General features: G+C 44.7%; 1 protein-coding gene across 1 annotated transcript in view; it reads left to right on the forward strand.

The window, feature by feature from the left end:
• Nucleotides 1–8978, forward strand: part of LOC142315857 (ectoderm-neural cortex protein 1-like) — a 42882-nt gene extending 33904 nt beyond the window's left edge. Inside the window, exon 4 of the mRNA XM_075352580.1 lies at nt 5279–8978. The gene's annotated coding sequence lies outside the window, so the exon portion shown is untranslated. The remainder of the gene's footprint in view (nt 1–5278) is intronic.
• The last annotated feature ends 10591 nt before the right edge of the window (nt 8979–19569 follow it).

Consider the following 19569-nt stretch of genomic DNA (forward strand, 5'->3'; position numbering starts at 1 on the left):
GTAGTATACACCACACTCACACACACACACACACACACACACACACACACACACACCTGATGTACACTATACCACACCGCATACCAACCTGACGTAGTGTATGTCAGGTTAGTGTGGTGTAATGTACTTCAGTTTGGTGTGTGTGGTTTAGTGCACTAGCGCTAGGTTGGGGGTTACTCACACTTTACTGTGGGTCTTCCTCCATGGCCTCCGGCTCTTCTCCTCCCGGCCTCCGGCTCTTCTCCTCCCGGCCTCCGGACGATTTCTTGTCCTGCGACGTCAAGTCTGTGTCACTGGAGGAGGAAGAGTGGGAGAAATAGAGAAAAGTGGGACCCTCTCCCTCACTATCAGCTACGGAGGGACGAGCAGGATATTTGTGTGCAAAAAAACCCCAAACCCTAAACTTTATTTTAGTGTGCGTGTGTATGTGCAAGTGTTTGGTGACACTTTCTACTGCAGGAGAGGGCTGAGGAGATGCAGGAGCCATAATCACTGGGGCGCAATCACCGGGGCGCAGGGGGACGCAATCACAGGGGGATGCAATCACAGGGACACAATCGCAGGGGTGTAATTACCGGGGCGTAGGGGGATGCATAATCACAGGGGCGCAGTGGCAGGGATGCATAATCACGGGCGTAATCACCGGGGCGCAGGGGGACGCAATCGCAGGGGGACGCAATCGCAGGGGTGCAGATGGGACGCAATCGCAGGGGCGCAGGTGGGACGCAATCGCAGGGGCGCAGATCGCAGGGGCTCAGGTGGGGCTATCGCAGGGGCGCAGATCGCAGGGGCGCAGATCGCAGGGGCGCAGATCGCAGGGGCGCAGATCGCAGGGGCGCAGATCGCAGGGGCGCAGATCGCAGGGGCGCAGATCGCAGGGGCGCAGATCGCAGGGGCGCAGATCGCAGGGGCGCAGATCGCAGGGGCGCAGGTGGGGCGATCGCAGGGGCGCAGATCGCAGGGGCGCAGGTGGGGCGATCGCAGGGGCGCAGGTGGGGCGATCGCAGGGGCGCAGATCGCAGGGGTGCAGGTGGGGCGATCGCAGGGGTGCAGGTGGGGCGATCGCAGGGGCGCAGATCGCAGGGGTGCAGGTGGGGCGATCGCAGGGGCGCAGATCGCAGGGGTGCAGGTGGGGCGATCGCAGGGGTGCAGGTGGGGCGATCGCAGGGGCACAGATCGCAGGGGCGCAGATCGCAGGGGCGATCGCAGGGGCGCAGATTGCAGGGGTGCAGGTGGGGCGATCGCAGGGGCGCAGATTGCAGGGGTGCAGGTGGGGCGATCGCAGGGGCGCAGATTGCAGGGGTGCAGGTGGGGCGATCGCAGGGGCGCAGATTGCAGGGGTGCAGGTGGGGCGATCGCAGGGGCGCAGATTGCAGGGGTGCAGGTGGGGCGATCGCAGGGGCGCAGATCGCAGGGGCGCAGATCGCAGGGGCGCAGATCGCAGGGGCGCAGATCGGGCGATCGCAGGGGCGCAGATTGCAGGGGTGCAGGTGGGGCGATCGCAGGGGCGCAGATTGCAGGGGTGCAGGTGGGGCGATCGCAGGGGCGCAGATTGCAGGGGTGCAGGTGGGGCGATCGCAGGGGCGCAGATTGCAGGGGTGCAGGTGGGGCGATCGCAGGGGCGCAGATTGCAGGGGTGCAGGTGGGGCGATCGCAGGGGCGCAGATCGCAGGGGCGCAGATCGCAGGGGCGCAGATCGCAGGGGCGCAGATCGCAGGGGCGATCGCAGGGGCGCAGATTGCAGGGGTGCAGGTGGGGCGATCGCAGGGGCGCAGATTGCAGGGGTGCAGGTGGGGCGATCGCAGGGGCGCTGATTGCAGGGGTGCAGGTGGGGCGATCGCAGGGGCGCAGATTGCAGGGGTGCAGGTGGGGCGATCGCAGGGGTGCAGGTGGGGCGATCGCAGGGGCTCAGGTGGGGCTATCGCAGGGGCGCAGATCGCAGGGGCGCAGATCGCAGGGGTGCACGTGGGGCGATCGCAGGTGGGGCGATCGCAGGGGCGCAGGTGGGGCGATCGCAGGGGCGCAGGTGGGGCGATCGCAGGTGGGGCGATCGCAGGTGGGGCGATCGCAGGGGCGCAGATCGCAGGGGCGCAGGTGAGGCGATCGCAGGGGCTCAGATCGCAGGGGCGCAGGTGGGCCACAATCGCAGGGGCGCAGGGGGGTCCGGGTGATCACCCCCTGCTGCCCAGTGATCAGCCCCCTGCTGCCCAGTGATCAGCCCCCTGCTGCCCAGTGATCAGCCCCCTGCTGCCCAGTGATCAGCCCCCTGCTGCCCAGTGATCAGCCCCCTGCTGCCCAGTGATCAGCCCCCTGCTGCCCAGTGATCAGCCCCCTGCTGCCCAGTGATCACCAGGGCGGGGGATTGATCACTGGCAGCAGCAGCAGTCACTCACACTAGCCGGGTGTCAGAAGCAGGACACTGGCGGAGAGTGATCACAGGAAGCGGAGGTCGGGGAAGGCAGTGGAGGTTGGGGGGGGTAGAATCGGACGGCGGGGGGAGTGGAGGTCGGGGTGGGGGTGGGATCGGACAATGGGGGGGGAGGGAACGGAAGACAGCGGGGGGGACGGAAGACAGCAGAGGGGAGCACAGAACAGCACAGAAGGGAGGGGGAAGACAGCACAGAAACGAAGGGAAAGACAGCAAAGAGGGGAAAAAAACTTACCGGATGGTGATCGGTGGCGGCAGATCGCGGTAGCAGTGGCAGCAGGTGACCCTCCTCTTCAGCGTCGCAGTCCACTGTCAAGATGAAGCTGAAGGGGGAGGGAACCCACCGGACACATCGCTCCTCCACATCTGATTGGAGGGATAGCGTCACATGGACGCTACCTCCAATCAGATGGGGGGGGGGGGCATTACACGGAGCTCTCCCTGCTCCAGCCAATGGCTGATGATACTGGAGTGTAGTATTTCACCAAGTTTCATTGGTGAAATACTACAATCGTTCTGATTGAATGTGAAAGTGACACATTCAAAAGCCAATCAGAGCGATTGTAGCCACGGGGGGGGGGGGGGGGCAAAGCCACCCCCCTGGGCTCAACTACAAATCCTTATGTACCTGCAGTGCTGGTGACATTTCAGTAAACCTGGTCACCAGCGCTGCAGGAACGGAAACCCGCCATGACGCATACGGTGCATCAAAGGTCGGGAAGGCACAAGGTTTCATGACGCATATGGTGCGTCTAAGGTCGGGAAGGGGTTAATAATGTCTCCTGAGTACAACCACATATAGTTCCCCTTATACAGCATGACGAGCTCTGTAGTATCCCCCTCCCACTGTATGAATGACCCTTGTAACACCACACTGTATGACGGCCCACTGTAACCCCCCCACTATATGATGGCCCTCAATATTTCCCTCACACCGTAATATGCCCCCCAGTGTTTCCCCCACAATATAATTTGGCCCCCGGTGTTTCTCCCACACTGTAATATGGCCCCCATTGTTTCCTCCCCACTATAATTCCCCCCCGTGTTTCCCCCACACTATAAAATATGGATTGTTTCCCCCACACTGTAATATGGACCACATTGTTTCCCCCACACTGTAATATGCCCTCCAATGTTTCCCCCACACTATAATTTGGCCCCCCGTGTTTCCCCCACGCTGTAATATGGCCTTCAGTGTTTCCCCACACTGTAATATGAACCCCAGTGCTTCCCCTACACTGTAATATGGCCCCCAGTGTTTCCCCTACACTGTAATATTGCCCATAGTTTTTCCCCCACACTGTATTATGGCCCCCAGTATTCTCCCTCAACACTGTATTATGTCCCCTAGTATTCTTTCCCCACACTATAATTTGGCCCCCGGTGTTTCCCCCACACTGTAATATGGCCCCCCAGTGTTTCCCCCACACTGTAGTATGGCCCCCAGTGTTTCTTCCCCACTTTAATATGGCCCCCCGTGTTTCCCCCACACTATATGGGCCCCAGTGTTTCCCACACACTGTAATATGGGCCCCATATGTTTCCACCACACTGTAATATGACCCCCAGTGTTTCCCCCACGCTGTAATATTGCACACAGTATTCTCCCCCCACACTGTATTATAGCCCCCAGTATTCTCCCTCAACACTGTATTATGACCCCCAATATTCTTTCCCCACACTGTATTATGGCCTCCAGTATTCTTCCCCACACTGTATTATGATCAACAGTATTTCCCCTACAGTGTAATATGACTACCAATATTCCCCCCACATTGCTATATGGTTCCAAATTTTCCCCCCACACTGAAATATAGCCCCCAGAATTTCCTCCACACTGAAATATAGTGTTTAATATTTCTCCCACACTGTATATGCCCCCAGTATTTCCCTCACACTATATCAAGGAACCCAGTATCCCCACAGTAGCAAAAAAAAGACAAAACAAAAAACCCATCTTTTCATTAACATCATACTTGCCTACCCATGGATCCTGAGGATTCCGCTAGGAGACAGGACCAGCATGATGATGTAATTGCGCTGGGCACACAGAGTCCCAGCATGATTACATCATCACGCTGCTTCACTTCTTCTCCTCGTCCATGCACCTTCCTACTGTTCTGTAGACCACAAGCCTAAATCGACCTGTGGTCTACAGAATGGAGGGCAGTAGTGTAGGGAGATCATTTCTCCCTCTTACACTGCAGAGTATTGGCGTGCTGGTATCGATTACAGTAGCTCCAGGAGGGCCCCTGTGATCGTGGGGCCCGGCCCGGGGCGACTGCATCTTCTGCCCCCTTGGTATCTACACTAATGGTGGGGTTGACAGATTTGTTCGAGAGTTAAGGCGGCGTTACACGCTACGATTTATCTAACGATATGTCGTCGGGGTCACGGTTTCCGTGGCTTGCATCCGGCATCGTTAGTGACATCGTTGCGTGTGACACCTACGTGCGACTCCGAACGATCGCAAATAGGTTGAAAATCATTGATAGTTGACATGTCGTTCAGTTTCAAAATATTGTTCGTCGTTTGAATTGCAGCAGACATATTGGTACGTTTGACACCCTGCCAACGACGAACAACATCCAAACGAGCGCCTTGGTCAAATAATATACCGCTGATCGCTGTTGCGTCGTTTGTGAGATCGTTACGTGCGACCGCAAATAAAGGACCTATGTGCGATCTCGGCAAATCGTAACAACGATCTGGGCGTGTCACATCGTTTAAGAGATCGTGAGATAAATCGCAGCGTGTAAAGCGGTCAAAAATTCATGTTTGCTCTTTAATTATTAGTAATTTCTACCTTTTTATCTTTGCTTTAATTTCACCTTGTATTATCTTTTGCAGATTTTCGTGGGTGGACTATTACAAAAAGAAAAACTTCTCATGTAGGAACAGTTTGGAAATCATCTTGGCCACTGTTATTGTCAAGCCTGATGTCAGGCAATTCACCTCTTTTTACCAGTGTTAAGATGCACAAACTGCACTGTTATGGACTATTTAGCTACATGTTTAATGGATTAGTGGCTCTTTTCTTAATAGGGTTAGTATAGGTTGTCATTTTATATTAAAATGACCTTTTCTAATTTAATGTTTTAAACTTCACTTTTCTTATGGATTCCAAGAACGTAACATTCCTACATTCTGCAAACCCGATACATATTTTTTGTAACAATATTCAGTCAAATTTCTAATAGAAGTATTAGGGTCACTAAAATTTTGTGATAAATGTGTTGTTCTGATGTGTTGTGCAAAGTTCCAAATCTGGTCCTAGAGGTTCAGATAATATTTTATGCACAGGTAGCCCAGGATCCTATTAACTTCTACTCTCCTCTGCTAAGGAAGCATTCTAGCCTCGAATTTAACAGATGACCCTAGAGCTGTAATAGTTCAAATTGTTACCAATTGTACTACAAGTATGCCAATTGTACTACATGTACACCAGTTATAACACAAGAATGACATTTATAACATTGATAAGGCACTTTGTACAGTAACAAATAATGGTAAGTCATTGTTCCATTCTATAACTACTGACCAGCAGTCCCAATATAGATATGCTTTATTTCCAACTTCATGGTATCAAATGGATAACTTTCTTTGCAATTATTAATGCATATGAGAACATATCTAGCCAACCATCCAATACTTTTTACCTTCTAACAAGTATCGACATAAGAAGGCGACCATTGGTCTTTTTCCCTTCTTCCCATAGAATAGAAACCACTAGTGAGTTAAGACTTGAACATTAGTTCTTTTGGCAAGTTATTAAAACACATTTTTTACAGTTGGTTTTACCTTTTGGCATTTGGACAATGGATGTTAAAAAGGGTTTTTTTTGCCATATTTAGGAAAGTCCAGTACATATTTCCCGGTTTACGTTGGCTTAGGTGAAAGATCAGTTATATTTTTGGATCTTCTAAGTGTCCACATTTTCTTTCTTCAAAATGTTTCTTCGTTTTAATGAAATTTGCAGCCTTAGGCTACTTTCACACATCAGGTTTTTTCCATCAGGCACAATCCGGAAAAAAACGGATCCGGTACCGCATCCGTTTTATCCCGATAGATTTGCATTGTTACCGGATTGTGCCTGATGGCTTTGCATTGCATCCGTTTTTTTCCGGATGCGGCAAAATTAAGTAAAGCGGCGGCCGGAGGCAATGTTATCTTGTAACGTTTTTTTTGTCTGGCAAAAAAAACGCATCGCGCCGCATCCGGCCTCTGCGGCGCATTTTTCAATGCATGCCTATGGACGCCAGATGCAGCGCGATGTGGAAAAAAACGCATCCGGCTGCCGCATGCGGTTTCTTCCACTGCGCATGCTCAGTAGCGTGCCGCAACCGGAAAAAAACGGACGGGCTGCATGTAAAAACTTATGCAAAGGATGCGGTGTTTTCGCCGCATCCGTTGCATAGGTTGAACAGCCGGATTGAGCCGCACTGCTCAAACCGGATGTGTGAAAGTAGCCTTAAAGATGAAGATGCTTTGTAACTTATCATACAGATATGTCAGAAGAAAACATTGGTATAAGTCCATGGCTAGAGATCTCTACTGACTCCCAGAGTGACAAGGTCCGCATACTTTAAAGTGTAATCTGAAACTAACTACCAATGCTTCTCAGCACTTCCATCTGACGCTACAGTTTTCCAGCTTGCTGGTGTTGGTTTTGCCTGGTTTGGAAAATGTTCAGGACCACCTAAAGAAACGAGTAGGTAAATGAATTAAATTGTTTCACATTCCAACATTTTATCCTGTGTTAGTTTGAAAATGTAACCAGAGGTTCAAGAAGGCAAAAGTGAACCATTTCTATTTGAAAGACCTACAAATAAATGGCACCAGTGTAGTGGAAAACCCACTGCTCAATTCTGCATAAATGAACAGTTATGAGAGAATCCCTTGATTTTTTTTTTTTCTATTACATCCAACCAAGGTAAACACAAAGACACCAAACTGATACTATTAGGGTGAGAAGTTCCATGGATATTGGTCCCTTAAAAACACCAGCCAGCAGTCACTGGCGAGGTGGCCTATCACATTGAAGGGTCCAATTCTGAGGGTAACCAAGCTCTTCTCATTACCACTATGTTGGGTAGTTAAATAATTGTGTGTGTAACAGCCATAGTGATTCCTCTGTGACCATTTTACTAAAGGCATGCATCCCATGCTGTTCCAACATAGACCACCAAATCCGATGTAGACCAGACTAGAAACCTTCAAAAAGTAAAAGCACTACAAAACTATGACAATAAGAATGAAAGAACTCTCTTATATTTCCTGTCACAAGCTTTGATATAACATGGAGACAGTAGCACTTAAAAAGTGCGGAGTGCAGCGTGAAGTCATCAATGTAGGTCCTGGAAGTGAACTCCACTCCTCAGAACAAAAACCCATATACCAAATAAAAAATATAGGGGGATTATTAACAAATGCATACTCTAGCATATCTTCTTAAAATGTATTAATAAATATCAGAAATGGAATAAGCACAGAGTTTTTTTTAGGTAATACTGTAGAAGTTAATGTAGATGTCAGTACTACCTTGAATGATGCTCCAGAATTGCAGCCCTTGTCTCTGCTCCAAACATGCAGAAGCAAGGGGGAGGGCCCACCGTCTTAGGGTACTTTCACACTTGCGTTGTTTTCCTTCTGTCACAATCCGCCCTTTTGGAAAACAGCGGAATCCGTTAACGCATTCCGCTGTTTCCCATAGACTTGTATGGATGACGGATTGTGCCAAAAGGACCTGCGTTGCTTCCGCTGGCCAACGCTGCGTTGCTTCCGCCCAGCGGGAGGAACGCAGCATGTAACTTTTTTTTGAGCAGCGGAATCCTTAGTATTTCACTGCGCATACTCTCTCTGGGTCCCTGCACCCGTAACCAAGATAAATATCGGGTAACCAAGCAAAGTGCTTTACCCGATATTTACCCTGGCCACGTGTGCAGGGAGTCCGACACCTCCCCGCTCGGCTCCGCCCCCTCCCGCACTCCACTCCACGTGTGTGTGTGTGTGTGTGTGTGTGTGTATATGTTGGTATGTATATATAAATTATATATACACACATACTCCCCTGTCCTCAGCGCTATGGCCCCGCTCGGCTCCACCCACTCCGCACTCCGCCCCCCCGCACACATTGTCGGCGGCCAAGTGATCAGCTGATCACCCGGTGCTGGGAGCGATCAGCTGATCACCCGGTGACCGGCTGCTTGGACCGATCAGCTGATCAATCACAATAGTCTGCCGCCGGTGAAACTGTGTTTAAAAAAAAAAAAAAGGCTGATTCCGTTGTTTTGTACGATCCGTTATATGCAACACATCCGTTGCATCCGTCACACAACACAATGCAACGGATACCGTTCAACGCAAGTGTGAAACTAGCCTTACCCTCCTGCTCAGCCAGGCCAGTCTGACACTGGGTTTAGATCAGTGTGCTGTTGAACCATCTAGGAATGAAACCTTTCTATATGTTGAATCTTACTGTGAGTTTAGATGTCTTTTTGCATATTTTGTAAAGCTCAGCCTGGAGTTGATATTTGTGAACATTAAAGACAGAAAAATCACATTTGGTTGTTGGTATTATTTGTTATTGGAAATAAATTAACCCAACTTGATTTTCTATCCTTTTGATGTCCTTGTGAATAAGCAGAACTTTATTTTGTTCTTTTGCCAGGCACATCTGTTCAGAAGAACTGCAATGAATTGTTGCAGTGGAAAATACCTGCTGCTAAAGGATATGAGAAAAATATTGATTTTTTTTTTCTTTTTTTCTTGTGTAGGTCAGATTGTCCCCTGCTTTAATCATTCATGTTATTGTGAGCGTAAACAACACACTCAGAAAGAAGACCTAGTTTTATAAGATACCTTTAATTGAAAGTTTCAGTCAGGTATTTCATTTAATATGGTACAATGCTGCCAAACCTAGCGATAAGTTCGGCAATCGGTACACATAAGATGATGAATGTTCTACTGTACATAAGGTTCTGGCAAATGTTTTTTAGGAAATCATAGTTCCAATAATGTTCTTTTGTAATAGCAAAACACTTATTAGGCTCTACTTTTTGGGGGGTGAATAAATGCAAAAACATTTTTTTTTTAGCATTAGGTACTTCCAGAAGATAGTAGATAGTACTAGAATATATTTCACAATCTGCTCTATCCACTGTTACCAAGATCTTTAGCAATCATTCCCTGTTTATGAAATAGGTTCTCCAGTACTATTTTATGTTATTTCATTTTATGCTATAGGCCTAAAGACAAACAAACAGTTCATAATTACCTGCCTCTTCTGCCCTGTTCAAGCCGGCGATTCAGGTGCTCCACATCAACAGCAGCTCTTACTTTTCCACGCTGCTCTTTCGACAGGGCGTGACTAGATGATATCATGCTGATTGACAGCTGGCGCCACACAGTTATGCTGTAAGGAGCTGGCTGTCAATCAGCGTCACATTGGCAGAAACGCCCAGTCAATAGAGTGGAAGAGAAGCAGCTGCTCTTTCAACATGACATCAGTGGAAATCTCTGAATCACTAGCTGGAGTGGTCTGTAACCGCGCTGTGCCTGCAGAGATTGGTGCCAGACACAACAGGGAAGTAGTTAGCAACTACCTGCCTGTTAGTTGTTAGGCCAATGGTAAAATACAAATAATCCCAGATAACGCCTTTAATAATAAGCCGCTAGGATATTGTCTAGCAATTCACGCATGCTGCATTGTATGGCCAATTATTGCTATCGCAAAGCTTCGATTACACAGACCAAATTACTGATTGTCACGGACAATCCGAGGAGGTCAGGTAGATATCCCACTGCTGCCACCAATTTGTCAATAAGACTGAGAACCCCCAGGAGATCATGCAGATATCCCACCACTACCACCAATTTGTCAAGGAAACAGACTGAGACAGTCAGGGGAATCATGCAGATATGCCACTGCTGCCACCAATTAGTCAAGAGAAGCACCCACACTGTCTCCAATCATCAGGACAGTAAATAATTGACTGACGATAACCCCTTAATGATCAAGGACATACTGGTACATCCTTGGTTGCCTTCCTCCAGTTACCACGAGCTACGACAGCGATCCTGTGATATTCCCGCACATATCTGCTGATATGATCATGGGGTGCCAATGTGTTGTCATGGTAGCATGGGGTCTGCTGATGACCCCTAAAGCTAGTATGGCACACTTTCTGTGAGAGCCAACAGAGCACCAGCACTCCAAGGAGATGAGCATTTCTCCTGATCAGAGCGATGCTGCAGCATCGCTCTTATCAGGAGAAGCAATTGAATAGTGCAGCCATAAAGTCCCCTAAGGGGACTAGTAAAATAAATAAAAAAATATGAAAAAAATAAGATTAAATCACTCCCCTTTTGCCACATTGAAAACAAAACAATAAAAAAATACACATATTTAGTATCGCCGTGTTCAGAAATGCCTGATCTATCAAAATATAAAATCAATATGATCGGTAAACGCCATGGTGAAAAAGAAAATTCCGAACACCAAAATTCAGTTTTTTGCTCACTGCAACATTGCATTAAAATGCAATAACAGGCGATCAAAACATTGCATCTACACAAAAATTCTATAATTAAAAAACATTCGCTCAAGATGCAAAAATAAGCCATCACTGAGTCCCAGATCCTGAAAAATGAGAACGCTACGGGTCTTGGTAAATGGCGACAAAAGCGCTATTCTTTTTTTGGACAAACTTCTGAATTTTTGTTCACCACTTAGATAAAAAGAAAAGTATACATGTTTGGTATCAACGAACGCGTACCGACCTGTGGCATCATATGGACATGTCAGTTTTACCATATAGTGAACATGGTAAATAAAAAAACAAAACCATTGTGGAATTTCACTTTTTTCATTATTTCTCCACATTTGGAATTATTTTCCTATTAACCGATAGGGTACAACTAATGATTCACTTCAAAATTACAATTTGTTTTTCAAAAAATAAGCTCTTATATGGCAAGATTGGCTGAAAAATAAAAAAGTTATGGCTCTCGGAAAAAGGGGAGAAAAAAACTAAAATGAAAACAGAAAATTGCCCGATGGTGTAGGGTTGGACGAGGCTGCGGATGTGTCCGCTACTATTATTGGGAAACTGATAGCGCATTGTACATGCAGTATATAACCAATTCCAATGTATGGAATATATATATATATATATATATATATATATATATATATATATATATATATGTGGGTATATATAATATATGTATGTGTATACGTGTATGTATATATATATATATTGGTACAGACATCAACAACTCCACAATAACCCAACAAAATAAGCAAAACTATTACTCACTGCCACTTCCAATCGTTTATGCATGCCGATTGGACACCCGTTCAGGTAGCTTATGGCTAAGAGAATGCAGTCTGTAGAGCAAGAAGATTGAAGCTATTAAGATTTATATACTTAATCCAAAAGATTGGCAGTGTTTATAAAAATATACAAAAGGTGTTACAGATGAAATAATACAATATACAGTATAAAATAATATATATTATATAAAATAAGGGGAATAAACAATAACATTTTTAAATCTGTCACAGCAATGAATTCAGTGCTTAGAGGAGAAAAGTTCTTCTAATAGAAAATATGGAACACTCTTTCACCAAAGTTTATCTTCCAGCATCGAACACCGTGTCAATTCAGCTTCTGACAGTCACTCCCATATACCTCTCTGTGACGTCAAATGGGCGCTGTTTGTGGGATGTGCTCAGCACTTCAAAATGTTAGGTGATCCCCAACTTACAGGATATCATCACCCCTGGAAGTCCTAGGCGGAAGATATTGTGTTCATGTTTCTTATCACGGTTTTCTTTTCTATAGACATGAAACATGGCATATGTATTGTCATCCATCTGCCTGATATTACATTTAGAGCTCATAGGCCGGCCTCATAATTTTAAAGAAATATGCATACTCTTCCTCTCATGTTCACAATGCTGAAAATGTATATCCCATAAATATTGGATTGATAAAAACCATGCTATTCATATCTGGACACTGGAGACAGTGTCTAAAAGATGCTTTGATGAGAGTGCGCTGATGCAGTTGGAAAGGCAGTTCTGCTCTTCCGCATAAATGAATCTCAGACTGGTTGTCTCTCCCAAGCATTCTTCTGAGGTAATTACCTCTCTACACCAGAGGTCCTAGCTGAACAGAGGGCAAAATTTTAGATTGCAAGCTCTCTTTCCTCAGATATATTTTGTTTCTTTCTCCCTAGCTTACTTAATCCTATATGTTCAGTGTGGGGGTGAATATATCCTCCCCACAGACCAGAGAGATGCCTTATGAATTTTACAATTTCTATGACCGTGATCATTTAAATGCCTGTTTAGACAGGCAGAACAAGCAAATGCACACTGAGCAAACTGTAATAGATCACTCAGTCCTGTTTACACAGATTGATGTGCTGTTGAGAACGAAGATTTTTGTGCTGCACAAAAGATAATTGCACCTGATGAATGAGCATTTTGCTCATATGTGGGGTGATTGGCAGACTGCTTGCAAGGTAATTGTGAAATGAGCATTTCTAAGTATGCTCATTCACGATTATCTTTCAGTGTACATGCAGCTTAAAGTCTGTACCATTATAACATACAGTAATCTAGCATTAGATTATGTGCACACCACGGCTCTTTTCAGGCGAAATGCAGAGCTCCAAATATATGTTATAAGGAATAAACATATGCACTAGAATGTAAAAGTGACTTCTTGTGGTTCTATTCAGTCTTTTTAAAAGAAGTGACCTGACCTTTCTTCAGAAGGTTTCTACTTGCAAGCCGCTTACTATTTCAAACATACTAGCAAAATAGAAATTAAAAACGCCGGTAGCAAAGAAGCCGCGGGTAATAACCGCAATGACGCCACAATAAACACTTCAGGAAAAACACCTCTGGCGTATTCCTGGCATGTTTTGTACTCTAAAGTCTCTCAATAAAAAGGGAATATAACAGTAGGAAATAGTGTTTCCACAGTAGCTGCTGCTATAAGTAGAATCTGATGGTTGGGATAGTTTGTTTGTGCAGTTATAGGGAATCTGTCATCAGGTTTATGCCACCTAATTTGAGAGCAACATAATGTAGGGGCAGAGATGCTGATTCCAGCGATGTGTTAGTTACTGCGCTGTTTAGTGTAGTTTTGATAAAATCACTGATTAATCAGCAGTAGATTATCATTAGAGTAAATTTACTGGCTAATGTGAACAAATAATAAAATGTAACCTTTAATATTTACATTCAAATTTTGCACTACCAATTCACATCAATTCTGAGGCCTATCTGAGTCCAATATACTCAAAGTATCGGGCTCAAATACTGAATTTTTAAAATTGATTTTTGGACCCTTTTGAAGTAAACAACTTCATATTATTGTGGGCTCTTATCTTAATCATATATCCTACATAATTTTGAAGTGACCAGTGCCTTTGCCTGGCCCAGAGCCATAGGTTACCCGGGCCCGGGCTTTTAGTTCTTAGGAGATTGTCACAGGTGGCTGTACCCGGTCCCGTGGGCCTGGTGGTAGTTAAAATAGTTCTGATAAAAAAATAGTAAAAATAAATAAAGTGTCTTGTGACGCCACCTACGGTTCTCGGTAATATTACTGGCGCTGTATGCAGACCTCCAGGGTGATGATGAAGCAGCTAGTTTGTTACGCTCCCCGTAGGTGGGGCGATGTCCCCGGGGCTGTTGGGAAGGATTGAAATTTTACACACAGGGAGACAGCTTACCACACGAGTCTTGATACCGGTCTCTTCAAGGCCACTGAGATGTGGCTCCTCATGTTCAGGCAAACAAAGTCCATAGTTAGAGCAGTACCTTTGATAACAATAACTGTCACAGACACACACCGGGTCTTTCTTTCTGTACCTTTACTGATTCTGTTAGCAGGGATACGTCCAGGGTACAGTCCGGGTCGTCGAGTGGCAGTTAGGATTTCCGCATCCGTTAGATATGAGGCCTCCTTATTACTGTATTTTTGCTTAAGTCCTGGGCTGAAATGTAAAAAAGAAATCAAGCAAGCAAAATTAGGTACTGAAACAAAAATCGCCAAGGACATTAAAATAAATCCCAAAATCTTTTATAAATACATTAATGCTAAAAGGAAAACAAAGGATAGTATTGGCCCCTTAAAATATAATAACAAGTTAGTTATAGAGGACAAACAAAAGACTGAGATATTAAATAGGCATTTCTCATCTGTGTTCACCAAGGAACTGACTGTACCAAGGATCATTCAACAAGTGAAAAATCAAAGTTCACCACCCGATATAATTAATTTAACACAAGAAGAAGTACGCCTACATCTGAGTAAATTAAATATTGACAAATCCCCCGGGCCAGATGGCATTCATCCACAAATCTTGAGGGAATTGAGCTCCATAATCAACAGACCGCTGTATCTCATCTTTTTAGACTCGCTTGTAACAGGGTTGGTGCCTCAGGATTGGAGGATTGCTGATGTGGTACCGATATTTAAGAAAGGTAAGAAGGTAGATCCAGGCAACTACCGTCCAGTAAGCCTGACATTAGTAGTATACAAAGTTTTTGAGGGCATTTTAAGGGATGACATGCAAAAATATATTGCAGAAAATAATATAATAACTGACAAACAGCATGGATTCATGAAAGATAAGTCGTGTCTAACCAACCTGTTGGGGTTCTATGAGGGGGTAAGTGCAAACCTGGATATTGGTAATGCAGCTGATATGATTTATTTGGACTTTGCAAAGGCATTTGATACTGTACCACATAATAGCCTTATACTAAAGCTCCAGAAGCAAGGACTAGGGAAAACTATATGCAACTGGGTAAGGAATTGGCTAAAAGATAGGAAACAAAGAGTAGTCATAAATGGTACATTCTCTAAATGGGCTATAGTCAGCAGTGGGGTGCCGCAGGGATCTGTGCTGGGACCGATTTTTTTTAATCTCTTTATTAATGACCTTTTGGATGGGATTGATAGTAAAGTGTCAGTCTTTGCTGAAGACACCAAACTATGCAGGATATTAAAAACTGACCTTGATAGAACAATATTACAAAAAGATCTGGATAAAATATCAGAATGGGCAGATACTTGGCAAATGAGATTTAATGTTGATAAATGTAAAATAATGCACCTAGGTCAGAGTAATCCTATAGCTACAGTCATATGAAAAAGTTTGGGCACCCCTATTAATGTTAACCTTTCTTTATAACAATTTGGGTTTTTGCAAAAGCTATTTCAGTTTCATATATCTAATAACTGATGGACTGAGTAATATTTCTGGATTGAAATGAGGTTTATTGTACTAACAGAAAATGTGCAATCCGCATTTAAATAAAATTTGACCGGTGCAAAAGTATGGGCACCTCAACATAAAAGTGACATTAATATTTTGTAGATCCTCCTTTTGCCAAAGTAACAGCCTCTAGTCGCTTCCTGTAGCTTCTAATGAGTTCCTGGATCCTGGATGAAGGTATATTTGACCATTCCTGTTTACAAAACAATTCCAGTTCAGTTAAGTTTGATGGTCGCCGAGCATGGACAGCACGCTTCAAATCATCCCACAGATTTTCAATGATATTCAGGTCTGGGGACTGGGATGGCCATTCCAGAACATTGTAATTGTTCCTCTGCATGAATGCCTGAGTAGATTTAGAGCGGTGTTTTGGATCATTGTCTTGCTGAAATATCCATTCCCTGCGTAACTTCAACTTCATCACTGATCACAAAAATCTGCTGATACTGAGTTGAATCCATGCGACTCTCAACTTTAACAAGATTCCCGGTGCCGGCATTGGCCACACAGCTCCAAAGCATGATGGAACCTCCACCAAATTTTACTGTGGTTAGCACGTGCTTTTCTTGGAATGCCGTGTTTTTTTGCCTCCATGCATAACGCCTTTTTGTATGACCAAACAACTCAATCTTTGTTTCATCAGTCCACAGGACCTTCTTACAAAATGTAACTGGCTTGTCCAAATGTGCTTTTGCATACCTCAGGCGACTCTGTTTGTGGCGTGCTTGCAGAAACGGCTTCTTTCGCATCACTCTCCCATACAGCTTCTCCTTGTGCAGCGTGCGCTGTATTGTTGACCAATGCACATTGACACCATCTGCAGCAAGATGAAGCTGCAGGTCTTTGGAGGTGGTCTGTGGATTTTCCTTGACTGTTCTCACCATTCTTCTTCTCTGCCTTTCTGATATTTTTCTTGGCCTGCCACTTGTGGGCTTAACAAGAACTGTAACTGTGTTCTTCCATTTCCTTACTATGTTCCTCACAGTGGAAACTGACAGTTTAAATCTCTGAGACAATTTTTTGTATCCTTCCCCTGAACAACTATGTTGAATAATCTTTGTTTTCAGATCATTTGAGAGTTGTTTTGTGGAGCCCATGATGTCACTCTTCATAGGAGATTCAAATAGGAGAACAACTTGCAAGTGGCCACCTTAAATACCTTTTCTCATGATTGGATACACCTGCCTATAAAGTTCAAAGCTCAATGAGGTTACAAAACCAATTTAGTGCTTTAGTAATTCAGTAAAAAGTAGTTAGGTGTGTTCAAATCAAGAAATTGATAAGGGTGCCCATACTTTTGCATCGGTCAAATTTTGTTTAAATGCGGATTGCACATTTTCTGTTAGTACAATAAACCTCATTTCAATCCAGAAATATTACTCAGTCCATCAGTTATTAGATATATGAAACAGCTGTTGCAAAAACCCAAATTGTTATAAAGAAAAAAGGTTAACATTAATAGGGGTGCCAAAACTTTTTCATATGACTGTACATATACATTAAATGGAAGTAAACTCGGGACTACAGAACAGGAGAAGGACTTGGGTATTCTCATTACAAATAAGCTGAGCAGCAGCACTCAATGTCAGGCAGCAGCTGCTAAAGCAAACAAGATTTTAGGGTGTATAAAAAGAGAGATTAGATCCTGTGATCAAAACATATTGTTACCCCTCTATAAATCACTTGTAAGGCCACAGCTGGAATATGGGATCCAGTTTTGGGCTCCACATTTTAAAAAGGACATTCAGAAGTTAGTCAGTTCAAAGGCGGGCAACTAGACTACTATAAGGAATGGAAGGCCTCTCATAAGATGACTGGTTGAAAAAGTTAGATATCTTTAGCTTAGAAAAAAGACGTCTCAGAGGAGATCTCATTTATATGTATAAATACATGTGTGGTCAATATAAAGGACTGGCGCATGGCTTATTTTTTCCAAAGACAATACTAAAGACCAGGGGGCACTCACTGCGAGTGGAAGAAAAGCGATTCAGACAGCTAAATAGGAAAGGGATCTTTACAGTTAGAGCAGTCAGACTGTGGAATGCCCTACCACAAGAGGTAGTAATGGCAGATACTATAACAGCTTTTAAAAAAGGGCTGGATGATTTCCTCAGTACACACAACATTGTTGTTTATAAATGACTTAGTGACCAAATGTAGAACTGGTGGAGGAAGGTTGAACTAGATGGACCTATGTCTTTTTTCAACCTAAGTAACTAACAACAACAGCAGCAGCAGCACTGAAGACCTGAGAACTAGCAACATATAGAACTCGTTGCCCAGGCACTTCCTTTAAGGGGAAAGTACCTTAAATACCTGATGCCTCGCAGCTGAGCTGAGATGCACTTCCTGGTGAGGGCATACTTACCCTTCAAGAAAAGGGGCGTGTTCATGCGCGCACCCTACGGGCATTTCGAGGAGGCCTTTGCGATGTACGCAGTTCCTGGAAGACAGCAGTATGGACTGGGTACAGGGCAGCCACTGCTGGGCAACCAGGAAGATGAAAGTGCTGGCATCCCTGCCGGGGGAGGGGGGCAGAACAGAGCTGGGCTGCCATTATGGGAGGTATGGGTGTAGTGACAAGTTTGTCTCTTGACAACACTCATTGAGTCAAATGCCATGAATGTTGCAGAATTAAGAATTGCAAATAAGCACTTTTAGTGTGCAGTATATTGTAGTGCCTGTACATGGTGCCACAGCTTGTGCTTCTAGAGACACTTATCGCACAAATGAAGCAGGCATCCTCACTACAACATGTCAAACGTGTATGTTAACTGGTTTAGACACATTGTAGTGCTCAGAAGAGAGGGGGCATTTAGAATTGGGAGTGTAAATTTTGCTGTTTTCTATTTTTTTTTGTGGTGGGGGGAACTATAGAATTTTTCCAGAGCCTTTGTGCTACCAGTAACGTGGAAACCCCTTATTTTTGTGATAACAGAGGCTGAACCCTAGTGGTGACTTGTTTTTTTCTGGATTGAGTTACAGGCTATTTTTAGCAACGTGGTGTACAGAACATTTCCAATCAGTTCATATTTATCCTGTGCTCTATGCTGAGAACTTACATTAAGTTTCCCATATACATCTCTGAAATACGTGATTCAATTGAGACTGCAGACAGATATATTCACTAATGAGGCAGCAGAGGTACTCCAAACGCCCTTTGGCCTCTGTTCAGCGGTGGCCTTCTTTTCAAAGGAGCACAAAACCGTTGTTGACTGTACTTTTGTGCACACCTAAAAGAATGACTCCCTCTTTCTCATTACAGTAATTCTATGTGCGCACGCTGTATCTTTGTGGTGACCACAAAGATGCATGTTTTTGGTCCCAAAAAAACGCACCCTCAGCATGCATTTCTTGCCACGTTTTACTGAAAGTCCACAGGAAGAACTGCAGAAACATCTAGATTTTATGCTGATCTGCCCCGCTTACTTCTCTATGGTGACATTTTTAGGGCCTTAATAACTAGTGGAAATATTCAAATTTCAAAAACATTCCCTCTGTTCTATACTTTGAGATAACAAATACGCATTATTCATCACAGAAAAAGAACTGCTTACTAGTGATGGGCGAATGTACTTGGTAATGCTCGGTACTCGACTAGGGTGCTTGATGTGTGTGGTACTGGATTGAGCATTTTCCTGCTAAGACGCCATGCTCAAGTAACGGCCACACGTTTCCCGGCAGTTTATCTAATATATAAAGCTGAATGTGTGTATGTGTGTGTGTGTGTGTGTGTATGTTCGGAATTGGCATCTGCACCGTCGCAGCTACAGCCACAAAATTTTGCACACTCACACTTCTGGACCCCTGAGAGCGTCATAGCCTATGTTTTGAGGGGA

Source organism: Anomaloglossus baeobatrachus, chromosome 1 (assembly GCF_048569485.1).
Source record: "Anomaloglossus baeobatrachus isolate aAnoBae1 chromosome 1, aAnoBae1.hap1, whole genome shotgun sequence".
In the NCBI taxonomy this organism is placed as follows: domain Eukaryota; kingdom Metazoa; phylum Chordata; class Amphibia; order Anura; family Aromobatidae; genus Anomaloglossus; species Anomaloglossus baeobatrachus.